Raw genomic sequence first — 24497 nt, forward strand, 5'->3', positions numbered from 1 at the left:
CAGGTAGGTGGCAGCAGAGCACCACCAGTTGGCTTCCATCCCTTACTCAAAGACATCAAGTGTTAATGCAATTGACCAATCAGTGCTAAGATGATGGGAGGTAATTGTGTAATTGTATTTTATTCATCACAAGCGGAGAAAAGGAGGAAAAAAAAAAGTGGGAGAGGGAGGTGAAGAAAAGAAGGAAGAAGGAAAAGCGAATGGGGAAAGCTTGAGGAGAGCAGGGAGGGGTGGGAGGAGGGAGTGAGATTGGGAAAGACAGAGGAAAAGCTTAGTAGATGCGAAATCTGAAATTGCATTAAGGAGTTATTGCAGGATCCACGTCCAGATCCCGCTGGAGACCGTATTGCACAGGAGGGTCTTGCTGCATCAATTGTGCATTTCTCTGCTGCTGAAACTGGGGACCATAAGCACCTGATTTGTGGATATGCTGCTGAAAATTAAATAGTTCTCTCTCTCTCTTTTTCCTCTCCTGAGTGTTGGGGAAGGGGAGGGGGGTGAGCTACAGCAAGAAGGACCACGGCAGCCTACAGCGGGAGCAGGCATCAGGATATTGCCTGCATGAGAAGAACCCACTGGTTGACACATCCTGGGGAAACAAGGATTGTGCTGTGAGTTACCAGGAGCCAGAAATGCATGACACACAGCAGAGGCATGCTATGCTATAAATGGAGAAAGATGGGGGGAGAATGTGAGAGCCCGGATACAGCACCCTGCCTGGAGAGCTTCCCATCTCCCCAACTCAGCTGAGGGCTTCTCCCTTTCTGCCTTCAAAACTCACCCACAAGGATGATATGAAAGGGAAAGAACACGCCAGGTGATTCCACAGCACGGCCGGCGGCTGCTGCTGCATCAACCACTCAGTTGTGATAGCAGGAAATTGCAGAGGAGCCTGGGCAGCAGCATGGCAGGACCGTGCCTGGAGTTTGGCCACTGGGATTTCTGGATGCAAGAAATAGGGCGATAAAAGAAAAAGAGGGGGAGGAAAGATCTATAGATATTTATATATATAAATAAAGAGAAGATGCTGAGCTGCACTGGGCTGTGATTGGAAATTTAATCAGATCTCTTCGGGAAGGGAGAAAGTTTCTTGCTGGCCATTGGCAGGCGGGCTGCGAGTTATGGTGCCTGGGGAAGCTGATGGCTAAACTATGAAGGCAGGTGGCTCAGCAAGGACATGGGATGGATTGGAGTGAAAGGAAGAAAAAGAAAGTGTAGGTGCTGGCCGAGGATCACCATTGTCACCGTCACCGCCATCACCCACCCAGGACATGTTGTGAAGGGAATCTAAAAGAAGGGATCCTTTTTTATTTTTTTTTCAATTTTTTTTTTTCAAATTTTTTTTTTATTTTTTTATTGGCACAATCAATGCACCTTGGTCAGTAAAAGTTTGGAGAAGGGAGAAGCTGCCTGTGCTCTTTTTCTCCAGCACTCCCCCCACACCCTACTCCCTCCCTTCCTCCTTACTGTGCAAATCAGTGTGAAATTAGCCTCAAGTTGCGGCCAGAGTTTGAATGGACACGTTGGTCTGGGATGTATCGGATGAGAATGAACCATGGCGGCTCCTGGCTCTACTGGGTCCTGTGTGCTACCTCCGCTGGCCCGGCTTTAACCAACCTGGGTGTCCACCTGAATCCTGTGGTTCCCCTGACACAGTGAGTGCCTCTCGTCACCATAATCCGCAGCCTCTCTCACCGAGCTCAGGGGAAAAAATATGGGGATTCCATAGAAAAAAGGGGGGTGGAGGGTGTTTTTTTACCTTCCTGTAGCAGTTGTGTCAGTATTATTTTTAAAACAAATCCTTGTATTTTATTTGCCATGTAGCCTGCCTGGAACTTTAACCCCCTAACACCTGTAGCCAAGCACTGCATTGGATCTACATGTATGATGGTGACTGTTGCACTGCAGGCTAGCATTATGCAAGGAGTGCTTATTGCATGCTGGGGTGGGGGGTGATGGTAATTATGCTCATATAGCAGGTTGCCAATGGATATCACATGCCACCTTTATATACACGCACTCACATATTTGCATGCACAAAAGCATTGTGATGCCAGATTGTACCCAGTTGCAGACGGGTTCCTCTCCAGCCTCTGGGGCATTGCATCCTGGATTAGGTTATAAATGTTTCTTTTTCACCCATTGTTCTTCAAGTTCTCCCTATAATGTGTAATTATTGCTTCATACAGAATACCCAGCTATAATCTGTTACAACAAATGCTCAAACTGCTGTTTTATAATTCCTAGTTCTCACCAGCCACGCGGGTCAGAGATGCAATGACCCAATGCCATCAAAGAGAACCAGTGGATCTCAAGGATCCCTGGTTGGCACCTCACCATCCTTTCCATAAACTAGATTGGTGGTGGAATGTAGGATGGGACAGATTTATGATTTATTGTTTCTTTCTTGTCTCCTTGCCATTGGGTCCAGATTTCCTGAGGCTGGCCAACTCCTAGAGGAACCTTATCATTTGGCCCTGACGTAGGACCTCCCCTCTGCGCCGCGTATCGCAATGCAAGGGGGGAAAGAGACGTTTGCAGGGAGAAAGACCCGCTTGGATAAATTGTTCCATTTGGTGGAAATCATTAGATTATTGTTGTAGAAGTATATTGAGTGATTTCAGACTCAGCTGTTATGGGGTAATTACTGCAATGACCACAAGCATCTGTCTTACCAAACACCGCAGGGTCATGTCCATATAGTAGCAGGAATGCTGCCTGTTTGTGAAAAGAACACTGGAGATTTATGAGGCAGAATGGAAGCTTTACACATGGGCTGTTGTGGCCAGAAGGCAAAACTCAGGGGGGCGGGAGACATTGGGGACTGATTTTCTGAGTCTCAGCACAATGCATTGGAATCTATTGCCATTAATTATAGATATATTAAATGGTTTTACCTTTGATGAATGGATGTATCCCATAGCAGGTTCTGGAGTGCCCCCCCAGCTATGCCCCTGCCTGACGGAATGGGAGGAGGGGTCCTGCAGGTTTGTGGGGAATGCTAAGTTTGGGAACAAGGCACAAATCAGGGTGAGGAGTTCACGTCATTGTTCTCAGCACAGTTTAGCTGACCACCTAAGAGGCCCTAGCCACTGCTCCATCCACAGTCATTACTAAGCCTGCATGGACCACAGGGTGGCCAGCCCCACGCACACTTATTCCCACCCTGTATCAATGCTCTGGAGCTTCTAGAAAATGAGTATTTCTGCTTAGTGATAAAGGAAGGCTGAGTCTCTATGTGTAACTTATCTGTGCATGTAGGTGGATATTTACTAAGGAAATCTATATATCTAATATATCATCTATCAAATATCAATCAATCAATGAATCTATATATAAAAAATCTATCTATCTATCTATCTATCCATCCAGTAGCGGATCTTGCCACGGGCAAGCAGGACTTTTGCCCGGGGCGCCGCCTTCCGGAGGGCGCCGCACCAGGGCAAGATCCACTGCTGCTGTGCCCCCCGCTGCCCGCTGTGTCCCACTGCCACTGCCCGCTGTGGAGGGAAACTAGACGCTACGCGTCTAGTTTCCCTTCGTGGAGAGGACCTTTGCTGTGCGGTGCGCGATGACGTTATCACGCACCGCACATTTCAGCTGCGCTACTACTGTACAGGGGGGCGTAACTGACCACGCCCCCTGTATGAAGCCACACACCCCTATTGCCGCCCAGGCCGGCCCTTTATCTATCTATCTATCTATCTATCTATCTATCTATCTATCTACCTACCTATCTATCTATCTATCTATCTATCTATCTATCTATCTATCTATCTATCTATCTTGCCATATATCTGTCTTCTAATAAATGTATTATGTATTGACACTTACTTATATAGCACCTAGAGCTTCAGTTGTTCTTTACAGTTGGGAACAAAACAGTAATTAATGAAGACTGGGCAATAACAGATAGACAGGTAGGAGGGCCCTGCTCGCAGGCTTACAATCTATTGGAAATAGGCATTGATACACAAGGACAAGTGATACATACAGTATAGCCAGAACGCAGAGGCTCTTGGTGTCCTATATGATCAGTTACTCAGGAATGTTGGTCCGGGGTCAGCAGGATGTGTCAATGAAGAAGGAGACAATATGTAAAGAATATGTGTGGACTATATAGGAGGGATGTAATTAGGTATATACTGTACCTTGTGGACGATATGTGGGGTGTTCTGCAATATGATATGCTTCCTGAAGAGGTGAGACTATCTGACACTCTCTCTCTCTCTCTCTCTCTCTCTCTCTCTCCCCCTCTCTCTCTCTCTCTCTCTCTTGTTTTATATTGTAAAATTATATACTCATAGTTATGGCTATCCTGCTGCAAATCAGGGTCAGCGCCTTACAATATTCCCCATTCTAAAGCCCATTATTATTTCTAAGTACAGTAGTAAATATATGTGTGGTGAAAAAAACAGCTCTATCTGGCACACACCCAAATTAGTGTCCCCTACCCACTCCCCAGTATGTACCTTCCTTGCCTATCAGTATATACAGCGGTGCTCCTCACAGTGTATGTACTGATATCATGTTATTATATACAGCGGTGCTCCTCACAGTGTATGTACTGATATCATGTTATTATATACAGCGGTGCTCCTCATAGTGTATGTACTGTATGCACTGATAATGATGTCAGTATATACAGCGGTGCTCCTCACAGTGTATATACTGTATGCACTGATATCATGTTATTATATACAGCGGTGCTCCTCATAGTGTATGTACTGTATGCACTGATAATGATGTCAGTATATACAGCGGTGCTCCTCACAGTGTATATACTGTATGCACTGATATCATGTTATTATATACAGCGGTGCTCCTCATAGTGTATATACTGTATGCACTGATATCATGTTATTATATACAGCGGTGCTCCTCATAGTGTATGTACTGTATGCACTGATAATGATGTCAGTATATACAGCGGTGCTCCTCACAGTGTATATATTGTATGCACTGATATCATGTTATTATATACATCGGTGCTCCTCATAGTGTATATACTGTATGCACTGATATCATGTTATTATATACAGCGGTGCTCCTCATAGTGTATGTACTGTATGCACTGATATCATGTCAGTATATACAGCGGTGCTCCTCATAGTGTATGTACTGTATGCACTGATATCATGTCAGTATATACAGCGGTGCTCCTCATAGTGTATGTACTGTATGCACTGATACTCATGTCAGTATATACAGCGGTGATCCTCATAGTGTATGTACTGTATGTACTGATATCATGTCAGTATATACAGCGGTGCTCCTTACAGTGTATGTACTGTATGCACTGATACTCATGTCAGTATATACAGCGGTGCTCCTCACAGTGTATATATATATACTGTATGCACTGATATCATGTCAATATATACAGCGGTGCTCCTTACAGTGTATGTACTGTATGCACTGATACTCATGTCAGTATATACAGCGGTGCTCCTCACAGTGTATATATATACTGTATGCACTGATATCATGTCAATATATACAGTGGTGCTCCTTACAGTGTATGTACTGTATGCACTGATATCATGTCAGTATATACAGTGGTGCTCCTTACAGTGTATGTACTGTATGCACTGATAATGATGTCAGTGTATACAGCGGTGCTCCCCATAGTGTATGTACTGTATGCACTGATATCATGTCAGTATATACAGCGGTGCTCCTCATAGTGTATGTACTGTATGCACTGATAATGATGTCAGTATATACAGTGGTGCTCCTCACAGTGTATGTACTGTATGCACTGATATCATGTTATTATATACAGCGGTGCTCCTCATAGTGTATGTACTGTATGCACTGATAATGATGTCAGTATATACAGCGGTGCTCCTCATAGTGTATGTACTGTGTGCACTGATATCATGTCAGTATATACAGTGGTGCTCCTTACAGTGTATGTACTGTATGCACTGATAATGATGTCAGTGTATACAGCGGTGCTCCCCATAGTGTATGTACTGTATGCACTGATATCATGTCAGTATATACAGCGGTGCTCCTCATAGTGTATGTACTGTATGCACTGATAATGATGTCAGTATATACAGTGGTGCTCCTCACAGTGTATGTACTGTATGCACTGATATCATGTTATTATATACAGCGGTGCTCCTCATAGTGTATGTACTGTATGCACTGATAATGATGTCAGTATATACAGCGGTGCTCCTCATAGTGTATGTACTGTGTGCACTGATATCATGTTATTATATACAGCGGTGCTCCTCATAGTGTATGTACTGTATGCAATGATAATGACGTCAGTATATACAGCGGTGCTCCTCATAGTGTATGTACTGTATGTACTGATAATGATGTCAGTATATACAGCGGTGCTCCTCATAGTGTATGTACTGTATGCACTGATATCATGTTATTATATACAGCGGTGTTGCTCACAGTGTATGTACTGTATGTACTGATAATCATGTCAGTATATACAGCGGTGCTCCTTACAGTGTATGTACTGTATGTACTGATATCATGTCAGTATATACAGCAGTGCTCCTCACAGTGTATGTACTGTATGTACTGATAATCATGTCAGTATATACAGCGGTGCTCCTCACAGTGTATGTACTGTATGTACTGATAATCATGTCAGTATATACAGCGGTGCTCCTTACAGTGTATGTACTGTATGTACTGATATCATGTTATTATATACAGCGGTGCTCCTCATAGTGTATGTACTGTATGCACTGATATCATGTCAGTATATACAGCGGTGCTCCTCACAGTGTATGTACTGTATGCACTGATATCCTGTTATTATATACAGCGGTGCTCCTCATAGTGTATGTACTGTATGCACTGATAATGATGTCAGTATATACAGCTGTGCTCCTCATAGTGTATGTACTGTATGTACTGATAATCATGTCAGTATATACAGCGGTGCTCCTCACAGTGTATGTACTGTATGCACTGATATCATGTTATTATATACAGCTGTGCTTCTCATACTGTATGTACTGTATGCACTGATAATCATGTTATTATATACAGCGGTGGTCCTCATAGTGTATGTACTGTATGCACTGATATCATGTTATTATATACAGCGGTGCTCCTCATAGTGTATGTACTGTATGCACTGATAATGATGTCAGTATATACAGTGGTGCTGCTCACAGTGTATGCACTGATATCATGTTATTATATACAGCGGTGCTCCTCATAGTGTATGTACTGTATGCACTGATATCATGTTATTATATACAGCGGTGCTCCTCATAGTGTATGTACTGTATGCACTGATATCATGTTATTATATACAGCGGTGCTCCTCACAGTGTATGTACTGTATGCACTGATATCATGTCAGTATATACAGCGGTGCTCCTCACAGTGTATGTACTGAATGCACTGATAATGATGTCAGTATATACAGTGGTGCTGCTCACAGTGTATGTACTGAATGCACTGATAATGATGTCAGTATATACAGTGGTGCTGCTCACAGTGTATGTACTGAATGCACTGATAATGATGTCAGTATATACAGTGGTGCTCCTCATAGTGTATGTACTGAATGCACTGATAATGATGTCAGTATATACAGTGGTGCTGCTCACAGTGTATGTACTGTATGTACTGATAATCATGTCAGTATATACAGCGGTGCTCCTCACAGTGTATGTTCTGTATGTACTGATAATCATGTCAGTATATACAGCGGTGCTCCTTACAGTGTATGTACTGTATGTACTCATATCATGTCAGTATATACAGCGGTGCTCCTTACAGTGTATGTACTGTATGTACTGATATCATGTCAGTATATACAGCGGTGCTCCTCACAGTGTATGTACTGTATGTACTGATACTCATGTTATTATATACAGCGGTGCTCCTCATAGTGTATGTACTGTATGCAATGATATCATGTTATTATATACAGCGGTGCTCCTCATAGTGTATGTACTGTATGTACTGATATCATGTTATTATATACAGCGGTGCTCCTTACAGTGTATGTACTCTATGCACTGATATCATGTCAGTATATACAGCGGTGCTCCTCACAGTGTATGTACTGCATGTACTGATATCATGTTATTATATACAGTGGTGCTCCTCATAGTGTATGTACTGTATGTACTGATATCATATCAGTATATACAGTGGTGCTGCTCACAGTGTATGTACTGTATGCACTGATAATCATGTCAGTATATACAGCGGTGCTCCTCACAGTGTATGTACTGTATGCACTGATATCATGTCAGTATATACAGCGGTGCTCCTCACAGTGTATGTACTGTATGTACTGATAATCATGTCAGTATATACAGCGGTGCTCCTTACAGTGTATGTACTGTATGTACTGATATCATGTCAGTATATACAGCGGTGCTCCTCATAGTGTATGTACTGTATGCACTGATATCATGTTATTATGTACAGCGGTGCTCCTCATATTGTATGTATTGTATGCACTGATATCATGTTATTATATACAGCGGTGCTCCTCATAGTGTATGTACTGTATGCACTGATATCATGTCAGTATATACAGCGGTGCTCCTCATAGTGTATGTACTGTATGCACTGATATCACGTTATTATATACAGCGGTGCTCCTCATAGTGTATGTACTGTATGTACTGATAATGATGTCAGTATATACAGCGGTGCTCCTCATAGTGTATGTACTGTATGCACTGATAATCATGTCAGTATATACAGCGGTGCTGCTCACAGTGTATGTACTGTATGCACTGATAATGATGTCAGTATATACAGCGGTGCTCCTTACAGTGTATGTACTGTATGCACTGATATCATGTCAGTATATACAGTGGTGCTCCTTACAGTGTATGTACTGTATGCACTGATAATGATGTCAGTATATACAGCGGTGCTCCTCATAGTGTATGTACTGTATGCACTGATATCATGTCAGTATATACAGCGGTGCTCCTCATAGTATATGTACTGTATGCACTGATATCATGTCAGTATATACAGCGGTGCTCCTCACAGTGTATGTACTGTATGTACTGATAATCATGTCAGTATATACAGCGGTGCTCCTCACAGTGTATGTACTGTATGCACTGATATCATGTTATTATATACAGCGGTGCTCCTCACAGTGTATGTACTGTATGCACTGATATCATGTTATTATATACAGCAGTGCTCCTCATAGTGTATGTACTGTATGCACTGATATCCTGTTATTATATACAGCGGTGCTCCTCACAGTGTATGTACTGTTTGCACTGATATCATGTCAGTATATACAGCGGTGCTCCTCACAGTGTATGTACTGTATGCACTGATATCATGTTATTATATACAGCGGTGCTCCTCATAGTGTATGTACTGTATGCACTGATATCATGTTATTACATACAGCGGTGCTGCTCACAGTGTATGTACTGTATGCACTGATATCATGTTATTATATACAGCAGTGCTCCTCATAGTGTATGTACTGTATGCACTGATATCATGTTATTATATACAGCGATGCTCCTCACAGTGTATGTACTGTTTGCACTGATATCATGTCAGTATATACAGCGGTGCTCCTCATAGTGTATGTACTGTATGCACTGATATCATGTCAGTATATACAGCGGTGATCCTCATAGTGTATGTACTGTATGCACTGATATCATGTTATTATATACAGCGGTGCTCCTCATAGTGTATGTACTGTATGCACTGATATCATGTTATTATATACAGCGGTGCTCCTCACAGTGTATGTACTGTATGTACTGATACTCATGTCAATATATACAGCGGTGCTGCTCACAGTGTATGTACTGTATGCACTGATATCATGTCAGTATATACAGCGGTGCTGCTCACAGTGTATGTACTGTATGCACTGATATCATGTTATTATATACAGCGGTGCTCCTCACAGTGTATGTACTGTATGCACTGATATCATGTCAGTATATACAGCGGTGCTCCTTACAGTGTATGTACTGTATGCACTGATATCATGTCAGTATATACAGTGGTGCTCCTTACAGTGTATGTACTGTATGCACTGATAATGATGTCAGTATATACAGCGGTGCTCCTCATAGTGTATGTACTGTATGCACTGATAATCATGTCAGTATATACAGCGGTGCTCCTCATAGTGTATGTACTGTATGCACTGATATCATGTCAGTATATACAGCGGTGCTCCTCACAGTGTATGTACTGTATGCACTGATATCATGTCAGTATATACAGCGGTGCTCCTCACAGTGTATGTACTGTATGTACTGATAATGATGTCAGTATATACAGCGGTGCTCCTCATAGTGTATGTACTGTATGCACTGATATCATGTCAGTATATACAGCGGTGCTCCTCACAGTGTATATATATACTGTATGCACTGATATCATGTCAGTATATACAGCGGTGCTGCTCACAGTGTATGTACTGTATGCACTGATATCATGTCAGTATATACAGTGGTGCTGCTCACAGTGTATATATATACTGTATGCACTGATATCATGTCAGTATATACAGTGGTGCTCCTCATAGTGTATGTACTGTATGTACTGATAATGATGTCAGTATATACAGCGGTGCTCCTCACAGTGTATGTACTGTATGCACTGATAATGATGTCAGTATATACAACGGTGCTCCTCATAGTGTATGTACTGTATGCACTGATATCATGTCAGTATATACAGTGGTGCTCCTCATAGTGTATGTACTGTATGCACTGATAATGATGTCAGTATATACAGCGGTGCTCCTCACAGTGTATGTACTGTATGCACTGATAATGATGTCAGTATATACAGCGGTGCTCCTCATAGTGTATGTACTGTATGCACTGATATCATGTCAGTATATACAGTGGTGCTCCCCATAGTGTATGTACTGTATGCACTGATAATGATGTCAGTATATACAGCGGTGCTCCTCACAGTGTATGTACTGTATGCACTGATATCATGTCAGTATATACAGCGGTGCTCCTTACAGTGTATGTACTGTATGCACTGATATCATGTCAGTATATTCAGTGGTGCTCCTTACAGTGTATGTACTGTATGCACTGATAATGTCAGTATATACAGCGGTGCTCCTCATAGTGTATGTACTGAATGCACTGATAATCATGTCAGTATATACAGCGGTGCTCCTCATAGTGTATGTACTGTATGCACTGATATCATGTCAGTATATACAGCGGTGCTCCTCATAGTATATGTACTGTATGCACTGATATCATGTCAGTATATACAGCGGTGCTCCTCACAGTGTATGTACTGTATGTACTGATAATCATGTCAGTATATACAGCGGTGCTCCTCACAGTGTATGTACTGATAATCATGTCAGTATATACAGCGGTGCTCCTCACAGTGTATGTACTGTATGCACTGATATCATGTTATTATATACAGCGGTGCTCCTCACAGTGTATGTACTGTATGCACTGATATCATGTTATTATATACAGCAGTGCTCCTCATAGTGTATGTACTGTATGCACTGATATCATGTTATTATATACAGCGATGCTCCTCACAGTGTATGTACTGTTTGCACTGATATCATGTCAGTATATACAGCGGTGCTCCTCACAGTGTATGTACTGTATGCACTGATATCATGTTATTATATACAGCGGTGCTCCTCATAGTGTATGTACTGTATGCACTGATATCATGTTATTATATACAGCGGTGCTGCTCACAGTGTATGCACTGTATGCACTGATATCATGTTATTATATACAGCAGTGCTCCTCATAGTGTATTTACTGCATGCACTGATATCATGTTATTATATACAGCAGTGCTCCTCATAGTGTATTTACTGTATGCACTGATATCATGTTATTATATACAGCGGTGCTCCTCACAGTGTATGTACTGTATGCACTGATATCATGTTATTATATACAGCAGTGCTCCTCATAGTGTATTTACTGTATGCACTGATATCATGTTATTATATACAGCGATGCTCCTCACAGTGTATGTACTGTTTGCACTGATATCATGTCAGTATATACAGCGGTTCTCCTCATAGTGTATGTACTGTATGCACTGATATCATGTCAGTATATACAGCGGTGCTCCTCATAGTGTATGTACTGTATGCACTGATATCATGTTATTATATACAGCGGTGCTCCTCATAGTGTATGTACTGTATGCACTGATATCATGTTATTATATACAGCGGTGCTCCTCACAGTGTATGTACTGTATGTACTGATACTCATGTCAATATATACAGCGGTGCTGCTCACAGTGTATGTACTGTATGCAATGATATCATGTCAGTATATACAGCGGTGCTGCTCACAGTGTATGTACTGTATGCACTGATATCATGTTATTATATACAGCGGTGCTCCTCACAGTGTATGTACTGTATGCACTGATATCATGTCAGTATATACAGCGGTGCTCCTTACAGTGTATGTACTGTATGCACTGATATCATGTCAGTATATACAGTGGTGCTCCTTACAGTGTATGTACTGTATGCACTGATAATGATGTCAGTATATACAGCGGTGCTCCTCATAGTGTATGTACTGTATGCACTGATAATCATGTCAGTATATACAGCGGTGCTCCTCATAGTGTATGTACTGTATGCACTGATATCATGTCAGTATATACAGCGGTGCTCCTCACAGTGTATGTACTGTATGCACTGATATCATGTCAGTATATACAGCGGTGCTCCTCACAGTGTATGTACTGTATGTACTGATAATGATGTCAGTATATACAGCGGTGCTCCTCATAGTGTATGTACTGTATGCACTGATATCATGTCAGTATATACAGCGGTGCTGCTCACAGTATATGTACTGTATGCACTGATATCATGTCAGTATATACAGTGGTGCTGCTCACAGTGTATGTACTGTATGCACTGATATCATGTCAGTATACACAGCGGTGCTGCTCACAGTGTATATATATATACTGTATGCACTGATATCATGTCAGTATATACAGTGGTGCTCCTCGTAGTGTATGTACTGTATGTACTGATAATGATGTCAGTATATACAGCGGTGCTCCTCACAGTGTATGTACTGTATGCACTGATAATGATGTCAGTATATACAACGGTGCTCCTCATAGTGTATGTACTGTATGCACTGATATCATGTCAGTATATACAGTGGTGCTCCTCATAGTGTATGTACTGTATGCACTGATAATGATGTCAGTATATACAGCGGTGCTCCTCACAGTGTATGTACTGTATGCACTGATAATGATGTCAGTATATACAGCGGTGCTCCTCATAGTGTATGTACTGTATGCACTGATATCATGTCAGTATATACAGTGGTGCTCCCCATAGTGTATGTACTGTATGCACTGATAATGATGTCAGTATATACAGCGGTGCTCCTCACAGTGTATGTACTGTATGCACTGATATCCTGTTATTATATACAGCGGTGCTCCTCATAGTGTATGTACTGTATGCACTGATAATGATGTCAGTATATACAGCGGTGCTCCTCATAGTGTATGTACTGTATGCACTGATAATGATGTCAGTAAATACAGCGGTGCTCCTCACAGTGTATGTACTGTATGCACTGATATCATGTCAGTATATACAGCGGTGCTCCTCACAGTGTATGTACTGTATGTACTGATAATGATGTCAGTATATACAGCGGTGCTCCTCATAGTGTATGTACTGTATGCACTGATATCATGTCAGTATATACAGCGGTGCTCCTCACAGTGTATATATATACTGTATGCACTGATATCATGTCAGTATATACAGCGGTGCTGCTCACAGTGTATGTACTGTATGCACTGATATCATGTCAGTATATACAGCGGTGCTGCTCACAGTGTATGTACTGTATGCACTGATATCATGTCAGTATATACAGTGGTGCTGTTCACAGTGTATGTACTGTATGCACTGATATCATGTCAGTATATACAGCGGTGCTGCTCACAGTGTATATATATACTGTATGCACTGATATCATGTCAGTATATACAGTGGTGCTCCTCATAGTGTATTTACTGTATGTACTGATAATGATGTCAGTATATACAGCGGTGCTCCTCACAGTGTATGTACTGTATGCACTGATAATGATGTCAGTATATACAGCGGTGCTCCTCATAGTGTATGTACTGTATGCACTGATATCATGTCAGTATATACAGTGGTGCTCCTCATAGTGTATGTACTGTATGCACTGATAATGATGTCAGTATATACAGCGGTGCTCCTCACAGTGTATGTACTGTATGCACTGATATCCTGTTATTATATACAGCGGTGCTGCTCACAGTGTATGTACTGTATGCACTGATAATCATGTCAGTATATACAGTGGTGCTCCTCATAGTGTATGTACTGATATCATGTTATTATATACAGCGGTGCTCCTCATAGTGTATGTACTGTATGCACTGATAATGATGTCAGTATATACAGCTGTGCTCCTCATAGTGTATGTACTGTATGTACTGATAGCATGTCAGTATATACAGTGGTGCTGCTCACAGTGTATGTACTGTATGCACTGATATCATGTCAGTATATACAGTGGTGCTCCTCACAGTGTATGTACTGTATGCACTGATATCATGTCAGTATATACAGCGGTGCTCCTCACAGTGTATATATATATACTGTATGCGCTGATATCATGTCAGTATATACAGCGGTGCTCCTCACAGTGTATGTACTGTATGCACTGATATCATGTCAGTATATACAGCGGTGCTCCTCACAGTGTATGTACTGTATGCACTGATAATCATGTCAGTATATACAGCGGTGCTCCTTACAGTGTATGTACTGTATGCACTAATATCATGTTATTATATACAGCGGTGCTCCTCATAGTGTATGTACTGTATGCACTGATATCATGTCAGTATATACAGCGGTGCTCCTCATAGTGTATGTACTGTATGTACTGATAATCATGTCAGTATATACAGCGGTGCTCCTTACAGTGTACGTACTGTATGCACTGATAATGATGTCAGTATATACAGCGGTGCTCCTCATAGTGTATGTACTGTATGCACTGAGATCATGTCAGTATATACAGCGGTGCTCCTCACAGTGTATGTACTGTATGCACTGATAATCATGTCAGTATATATAGCGGTGCTCCTCACAGTGTATATATATACTGTATGCACTGATATCATGTCAATATATACAGATTATTTTGGGGGCAGCAGATAGAGGTATGAGGGCTCAGTGCCCCTGGCCAGCTGTAAGTGTACGCACATACTGTACATAAGATCACCGTACCAGCACACCACACTACGCACACTACACTCCTGGGGTTAACACAGCCCCCTGGGAGTGAGGAATCAGAGCAGCCCCTCACACCCTCACAATGGCGGAGCTGTGGGAGAGCTCAGTGCTTCAAAGGCCTCGTGTGTTTCCCTGGACAATAGGAGCTTTGTCTGAGACCTTGGTAAATGTGGAGTGAGGTTGGTGCTGGGATAATGTCGCCATCTCTTCATTCCTGTATGTGTAAATAACAGATTCTCTGCGGCATAAAGACAGATCATATTAGCATGAAGATGTGACACGGTGGGGTACGGCATTGCCCCCATCATCTTCCTCACACTCACCGCGTTATAATAATGTGTAGGGAATTCATTGTTGACCCCTGAGTCTTAGCATATACAGTATGCACTAAAGAAGTCGGTAAAGCTGTAGTTTTAGGAGGGGAAGGCCGGGGCCGGTGTGCAGGGTTCCAGAAAACTCACAGGCCAACAATAACATGTGTGCTCCGTGAAATCCCTAATTAGGTGTTGTCACAATTCATTAATAATTAGTTGTGTTTTTTTTTAAATCAAGTAAATCTGCCAGCAGTGGTGCTTTGCAACGTGTTGCTATACCGTGTGGATTGCTTTGCAACGTGTTGCTATACCGTGTGGATTGCTTTGCAACGTGTGTTGCTATACTGTGTGGATTGCTTTGCAATGCGTGTTGCTATACTGTGTGAATTGCTTTGCAACGCGTGTTGCTATACTGTGTGGATTGCTTTGCAACGCGTGTTGCTATACTATGTGGATTGTTTTACACCACGTGTTGCTATACTGTGTGAATTGCTTTGCAAAGCGTGTTGCTATACTGTGTGGATTGTTTTACACCACGTGTTGCTATACTGTGTGGATTGCTTTGCACCACGTGTTGCTATACTGTGTGGATTGCTTTGCACCACGTGTTGCTATACTGTGTGGATTGCTTTACACCACGTGTTGCTATACTGTGTGAATTGCTTTACATAGCGTGTTGCTATACTGTGTGGATTGCTTTGCACCACGTGTTGCTATACTGTGTGGATTGTTTTACACCACGTGTTGCTATACTGTGTGAATTGCTTTGCAACACATGTTGCTATTCTGTGTGGATTGCTTTGCACCATGTGTTGCTATACTGTGTGGATTGCTTTGCAACGCTTGTTGCTATACTGTGTGGATTGCTTTGCAACGCATGTTGCTATACTGTGTGGATTGCTTTGCAACGCATGTTGTTATACTGTGTGGATTGCTTTGCAACGCATGTTGCTATACTGTGTGGATTGCTTTGCAACGTGTTGCTACACTGTGTGGATTGCTTTACATCGCGTGTTGCTATACTGTGTGGATTGCTTTGCACCACGTGTTGCTATACTGTGTGGATTGTTTTACACCACGTGTTGCTATACTGTGTGGATTGTTTTACACCACGTGTTGCTATACTGTGTGGATTGCTTTACATCGCGTGTTGCTATACTGTGTGGATTGCTCTACACCACGTGTTGCTATACTGTGTGAATTGCTTTACATAGCGTGTTGCTATACTGTGTGGATTGCTTTGCACCACATGTTGCTATACTGTGTGGATTGTTTTACACCACGTGTTGCTATACTGTGTGAATTGCTTTGCAACGCATGTTGCTATACTGTGTGGATTGCTTTGCACCACGTGTTGCTATACTGTGTGGATTGCTTTACACCGCGTGTTGCTATACTGTGTGGATTGCTTTACACTGCGTGTTGCTATACTGTGTGGATTGTTTTATACCACCTGTTGCTATACTGTGTGGATTGTTTTACACCACGTGTTGCTATACTGTGTGGATTGCTTTGCACCACGTGTTGCTATACTGTGTGGATTGCTTTGCACCACGTGTTGCTATACTGTGTGGATTGCTTTACACCGCGTGTTGCTATACTGTGTGGATTGCTTTACACCGCGTGTTGCTATACTGTGTGGATTGCTTTGCACCACGTGTTGCTATACTGTGTGGATTGTTTTACACCACGTGTTGCTATACTGTGTGGATTGCTTTACAACATGTTGCTACACTGTGTGGATTGCTTTACATCGCGTGTTGCTATACTGTGTGGATTGCTCTACACCACGTGTTGCTATACTGTGTGAATTGCTTTACATTGCGTGTTGCTATACTGTGTGGATTGCTTTGCACCACGTGTTGCTATACTGTGTGGATTGTTTTACACCACATGTTGCTATACTGTGTGAATTGCTTTGCAACGCATGTTGCTATACTGTGTGGATTGCATTGCACCACGTGTAGCTATACTGTGTGGATTGCTTTACACTGCGTGTTGCTATACTGTGTGGATTGCTTTACACCGCGTGTTGCTATACTGTGTGGATTGTTTTACACCACGTGTTGCTATACTGTGTGGATTGCTTTGGAACGCGTGTTGCTATACTGTGTGGATTGCTTTGCAACGCATGTTGCTATACTTTGTGATTTGTTTTGCACCACGTGTTGCTATACTGTGTGGATTGCTTTGCAGCATGTTGCTATACTGTGTGGATTGCTTTGCACCACGTGTTGCTATACTGTGTGGATTGTTTTGCAATGTGTTGCTACAGTATTCTGTGTGGATTGCTTTGCACCACGTGTTGCAATACTGTGTGGATTGCTTTATTCCGTGTGTTGCTATACTGTGTGGATTGCTTTATTCCGTGTGTTGCTATACTGTGTGGATTGCTTTGCACCACGTGTTGCTATACTGTGTGGATTGTTTTGCAATGTGTTGCAACAGTATTCTGTGTGGATTGCTTTATACCGTGTGTTGCTATACTGTGTGGATTGCTTTGCACCACATGTTGCTGTACTGTGTGGATTGCTTTGCAACGCGTGTTGCTATACTTTGTGATTTGTTTTGCACCACGTGTTGCTGTACTGTGTGGATTGTTTTACACCACGTGTTGCTATACTGTGTGGATTGCTTTACATCGCGTGTTGCTATACTGTGTGGATTGCTGTACACCACGTGTTGCTATACTGTGTGAATTGCTTTACATAGCGTGTTGCTATACTGTGTGGATTGCTTTGCACCACATGTTGCTATACTGTGTGGATTGTTTTACACCACGTGTTGCTATACTGTGTGAATTGCTTTGCAACGCATGTTGCTATACTGTGTGGATTGCTTTGCACCACGTGTTGCTATACTGTGTGGATTGCTTTACACCGCGTGTTGCTATACTGTGTGGATTGTTTTATACCACCTGTTGCTATACTGTGTGGATTGTTTTACACCACGTGTTGCTATACTGTGTGGATTGTTTTACACCACGTGTTGCTATACTGTGTGGATTGCTTTGCACCACGTGTTGCTATACTGTGTGGATTGCTTTGCACCACGTGTTGCTATACTGTGTGGATTGCTTTGCACCACGTGTTGCTATACTGTGTGGATTGCTTTACACCGCGTGTTGCTATACTGTGTGGATTGCTTTACACCGCGTGTTGCTATACTGTGTGGATTGCTTTGCACCACGTGTTGCTATACTGTGTGGATTGTTTTACACCACGTGTTGCTATACTGTGTGGATTGCTTTACAACATGTTGCTACACTGTGTGGATTGCTTTACATCGCGTGTTGCTATACTGTGTGGATTGCTCTACACCACGTGTTGCTATACTGTGTGAATTGCTTTACATTGCGTGTTGCTATACTGTGTGGATTGTTTTACACCACATGTTGCTATACTGTGTGAATTGCTTTGCAACGCATGTTGCTATACTGTGTGGATTGCATTGCACCACGTGTAGCTATACTGTGTGGATTGCTTTACACTGCGTGTTGCTATACTGTGTGGATTGCTTTACACCGCGTGTTGCTATACTGTGTGGATTGTTTTACACCACGTGTTGCTATACTGTGTGGATTGCTTTGGAACGCGTGTTGCTATACTGTGTGGATTGCTTTGCAACGCATGTTGCTATACATTGTGATTTGTTTTGCACCACGTGTTGCTATACTGTGTGGATTGCTTTGCAGCATGTTGCTATACTGTGTGGATTGCTTTGCACCACGTGTTGCTATACTGTGTGGATTGTTTTGCAATGTGTTGCTACAGTATTCTGTGTGGATTGCTTTGCACCACGTGTTGCAATACTGTGTGGATTGCTTTATTCCGTGTGTTGCTATACTGTGTGGATTGCTTTATTCCGTGTGTTGCTATACTGTGTGGATTGCTTTGCACCACGTGTTGCTATACTGTGTGGATTGTTTTGCAATGTGTTGCAACAGTATTCTGTGTGGATTGCTTTATACCGTGTGTTGCTATACTGTGTGGATTGCTTTGCACCACATGTTGCTGTACTGTGTGGATTGCTTTGCAACGCGTGTTGCTATACTTTGTGATTTGTTTTGCACCACGTGTTGCTGTACTGTGTGAATTGCTTTGCAACATGTTGCTATACTGTGTGGATTGTTTTACACCACGTGTTGCTATACTGTGTGAATTGCTTTGCAACGCATGTTGCTATACTGTGTGGATTGTTTTACACCACGTGTTGCTATACTGTGTGGATTGCTTTGCAACGCATGTTGCTATACTGTGTGGATTGCTTTGCACCACGTGTTGCTATACTGTGTGGATTGCTTTACACCGCGTGTTGCTATACTGTGTGGATTGCTTTACACCATGTGTTGCTATACTGTGTGGATTGCTTTGCAACGCATGTTGCTATACTGTGTGGATTGCTTTGCAACGTGTGTTGCTATACTGTGTGGATTGCTTTGCAACGCATGTTGCTATACTGTGTGGATTGCTTTGCACCACGTGTTGCTATACTGTGTGGATTGTTTTACACCGCGTGTTGCTATACTGTGTGGATTGCTTTACACCGCATGTTGCTATACTGTGTGGATTGCTTTACACCACGTGTTGCTATACTGTGTGGATTGCTTTGCAAAGCGTGTTGCTATACTGTGTGGATTGCTTTGCAACGCGTGTTGCTATACTGTGTGGATTGCTTTGCAACGCGTGTTGCTATACTGTGTGGATTGCTTTGCAACGCATGTTGCTATACTTTGTGATTTGTTTTGCACCACGTGTTGCTATCCTGTGTGGATTGTTTTGCAATGTGTTGCTACAGTATTCTGTGTGGATTGCTTTGCAACGCCTGTTGCTATACTTTGTGATTTGTTTTGCACCATGGAGGTCATTCCGAGTTGTTCGCTCGCAAGGCGATTTTAGAAGAGTTGCTCACGCTAAGCCGACGCCTACTGGGAGTGAATCTTAGCATCTTAAAATTGCGAACGAAGTATTCGCAATATTGCGAATCCGATTACACACCCCGTAGCAGTTTCTGAGTAGCTTCAGACTTACTCGGCATCTGCGATCAGTTCAGTGCTTGTCGTTCCTGGTTTGACGTCACAAACACTCCCAGCGTTCGCCCAGACACTCCACCGTTTCTCCGGCCACTCCTGCGTTTTTTCCGGAAACGGTAGCGTTTTTTCCCACACGCCCATAAAACGGCCTGTTTCCGCCCAGTAACACCCATTTCCTGTCAATCACATTACGATCGCCAGACCGATGAAAAAGCCGTGAGTAAAATTACTAAGTGCATAGCAAATTTACTTGGCGCAGTCGCAGTGCGGACATTGCGCATGCGCATTAAGCGGAAAATCGCTGCGATGCGAAGATTTTTACCGAGCGAACAACTCGGAATGAGGGCCCATGTGTTTCTCTACTGTCTGGATTGCTCTGCACCATGTGTTGCAATACACTGTGACTTGTCTTGACATAAGGCCTAATTCAGAGCCGATCGCTACCGTGGCACCCTGAAGCCCTATGTGGTGTGCGCACGCGCAGACGCCGCACTGCACATGCGCACACAGTGAGATGGAAAGCATATCACTGGTGCGATCACCTCTGCCTGATTGACAGGCATCCTCCCTGTAGCCGGAAATATGTTACTCCGGAACCATCCTCCCTGTAGCCGGAGATGTGTTACTCCGGAACCATCCTCCCTGTAGCCGGAGATGTGTTACTCCGGAACCATCCTCCCTGTAGCCGGAGATGTGTTACTCCGGAACCATCCTCCCTGTAGCCGGAGATGTGTTACTCAGCAACCATCCTCCCTGTAGCCGGAGATGTGTTACTCCGGAACCATCCTCCCTGCAGCCGGTGATGTGTTACTCCAGGACCATCCTCCCTGTACCCGGTGATGTGTTACTCCAGGACCATCCTCCCTGTACCCGGAGATGTGTTACTCTGGAACCATCCTCCCTGTAGCCGGAGATGTGTTACTCCGGAACCATCCTCCCTGTAGCCGGAGATGTGTTACTCCGGAACCATCCTCCCTGTACCCGGAGATGTGTTACTCCAGGACCATCCTCCCTGTAGCCGGAGATGTGTTACTCCGGAACCATCCTCCCTGTAGCCGGAGATGTGTTACTCCAGGACCATCCTCCCTGTAGCCGGAGATGTGTTACTCTGGAACCATCCTCCCTGTAGCCGGGGATGTGTTACTCCGGAACCATCCTCCCTGTAGCCGGAGATGTGTTACTCCGGAACCATCCTCCCTGTAGCCGGAGATGTGTCACTCCGGAACCATCCTCCCTGTAGCCGGAGATGTGTTACTCCGGAACCATCCTCCCTGTAGCCGGAGATGTGTTACTCCGGAACCATCCTCCCTGTAGCCGGAGATGTGTTACTCCAGGACCATCCTCCCTGTAGCCGGAGATGTGTTACTCCAGGACCATCCTCCCTGTAGCCGGAGATGTGTTACTCCGGAACCATCCTCCCTGTAGCCGGAGATGTGTTACTCCGGAACCATCCTCCCTGTAGCCGGAGATGTGTTACTCCAGGACCATCCTCCCTGTAGCCGGAGATGTGTTACTCCGGAACCATCCTCCCTGTAGCCGGAGATGTGTTACTCTAGGACCATCCTCCCTGTAGCCGGAGATGTGTTACTCCGGAACCATCCTCCCTGTAGCCGAAGATGTGTTACTCCTGGACCATCCTCCCTGTAGCCGGAGATGTGTTACTCCGGAACCATCCTTCCTGTAGCCGATGTGTTACTCCGGAACCATCCTCCCTGTAGCCGGAGATGTGTTACTCCAGGACCATCCTCCCTGTAGCCGGAGATGTGTTAATCCAGGACCATCCTCCCTGTAGCCGGAGATGTGTTACTCCAGGACCATCCTCCCTGTAGCCGGAGATGTGTTACTCCAGGACCATCCTCCCTGTAGCCGGAGATGTGTTACTCCGGAACCATCCTCCCTGTAGCCGGAGATGTGTTACTCCAGGACCATCCTCCCTGTAGCCGGGGATGTGTTACTCCGGAACCATCCTCCCTGTAGCCGGGGATGTGTTACTCCGGAACCATCCTCCCTGTAGCCGGAGATGTGTTACTCCGGAACCATCCTCCCTGTAGCCGGAGATGTGTTACTCCGGAACCATCCTCCCTGTAGCCGGAGATGTGTTAGTCCAGGACCATCCTCCCTGTAGCCGGAGATGTGTTACTCCGGAACCATCCTCCCTGTACCCGGAGATGTGTTACTCCGGAACCATCCTCCCTGTAGCCGGAGATGTGTTACTCCAGAACCATCCTCCCTGTAGCCGGAGATGTGTTACTCCAGGACCATCCTCCCTGTAGCCGGAGATGTGTTACTCCGGAACCATCCTCCCTGTAGCCGGAGATGTGTTACTCCAGGACCATCCTCCCTGTAGCCGGAGATGGGTTACTCCGGAACCATCCTCCCTGTAGCCGAAGATGTGTTACTCCAGGACCATCCTCCCTGTAGCCGGAGATGTGTTACTCCGGAACCATCCTTCCTGTAGCCGATGTGTTACTCCGGAACCATCCTCCCTGTAGCCGGAGATGTGTTAATCCAGGACCATCCTCCCTGTAGCCGGAGATGTGTTACTCCAGGACCATCCTCCCTGTAGCCGGAGATGTGTTACTCCAGGACCATCCTCCCTGTAGCCGGAGATGTGTTACTCCGGAACCATCCTCCCTGTAGCCGGAGATGTGTTACTCCAGGACCATCCTCCCTGTAGCCGGGGATGTGTTACTCCGGAACCATCCTCCCTGTAGCCGGGGATGTGTTACTCCGGAACCATCCTCCCTGTAGCCGGAGATGTGTTACTCCGGAACCATCCTCCCTGTAGCCGGAGATGTGTTACTCCGGAACCATCCTCCCTGTAGCCGGAGATGTGTTAGTCCAGGACCATCCTCCCTGTAGCCGGAGATGTGTTACTCCGGAACCATCCTCCCTGTACCCGGAGATGTGTTACTCCGGAACCATCCTCCCTGTAGCCGGAGATGTGTTACTCCAGAACCATCCTCCCTGTAGCCGGAGATGTGTTACTCCAGGACCATCCTCCCTGTAGCCGGAGATGTGTTACTCCGGAACCATCCTCCCTGTAGCCGGAGATGTGTTACTCCAGGACCATCCTCCCTGTAGCCGGAGATGGGTTACTCCGGAACCATCCTCCCTGTAGCCGAAGATGTGTTACTCCAGGACCATCCTCCCTGTAGCCGGAGATGTGTTACTCCAGGACCATCCTCCCTGTAGCCGGAGATGTGTTACTCCGGAACCATCCTTCCTGTAGCCGATGTGTTACTCCGGAACCATCCTCCCTGTAGCCGGAGATGTGTTACTCCAGGACCATCCTCCCTGTAGCCGGAGATGTGTTACTCCAGGACCATCCTCCCTGTAGCCGGAGATGTGTTACTCCAGGACCATCCTCCCTGTAGCCGGAGATGTGTTACTCCAGGACCATCCTCCCTGTAGCCGGAGATGTGTTACTCCAGGACCATCCTCCCTGTAGCCGGAGATGTGTTACTCCGGAACCATCCTTCCTGTAGCCGATGTGTTACTCCGGAATTATCCTCCGTGTAGCCGGAGATGTGTTACTCCAGGACCATCCTCCCTGTAGCCGATGTTACTCCGGAACCATCCTTCCTGTAGCCGATGTGTTACTCCGGAACCATCCTTCCTGTAGCCGGAGATGTGTTACTCCGGAACCATCCTTCCTGTAGTGTAGCCGATGTGTTACTCTGGAACCATCCTTCCTGTAGTGTAGCCGATGTGTTACTCCGGAACCATCCTCCCTGTAGCCGGAGATGTGTTACTCCGGATACTCTTAGTAATGGGATACAGTGCACTTGTTTGCTATACTTTTGCAGTCAGCGCAGTGACATTGCTTGAAATCGTACCTACAGTACCTGCA

General features: G+C 44.3%; 1 protein-coding gene across 2 annotated transcripts in view; it reads left to right on the plus strand.

The window, feature by feature from the left end:
* Positions 1-24497, plus strand: part of LRRC4C (leucine rich repeat containing 4C) — a 1405504-nt gene that overhangs the window by 1168434 nt on the left and 212573 nt on the right. The window contains exon 1 of one of the 2 annotated variants that reach the window (XM_063946278.1): positions 235-1655. The exons of the other annotated variant lie outside the window; for it this stretch is intronic. The gene's annotated coding sequence lies outside the window, so the exon portion shown is untranslated. Of the gene's footprint in view, positions 1-234; positions 1656-24497 lie in introns of those variants that run through there. 2 annotated transcript variants of the gene reach the window in all.

Source organism: Pseudophryne corroboree, chromosome 11, assembly GCF_028390025.1.
Source record: "Pseudophryne corroboree isolate aPseCor3 chromosome 11, aPseCor3.hap2, whole genome shotgun sequence".
In the NCBI taxonomy this organism is placed as follows: domain Eukaryota; kingdom Metazoa; phylum Chordata; class Amphibia; order Anura; family Myobatrachidae; genus Pseudophryne; species Pseudophryne corroboree.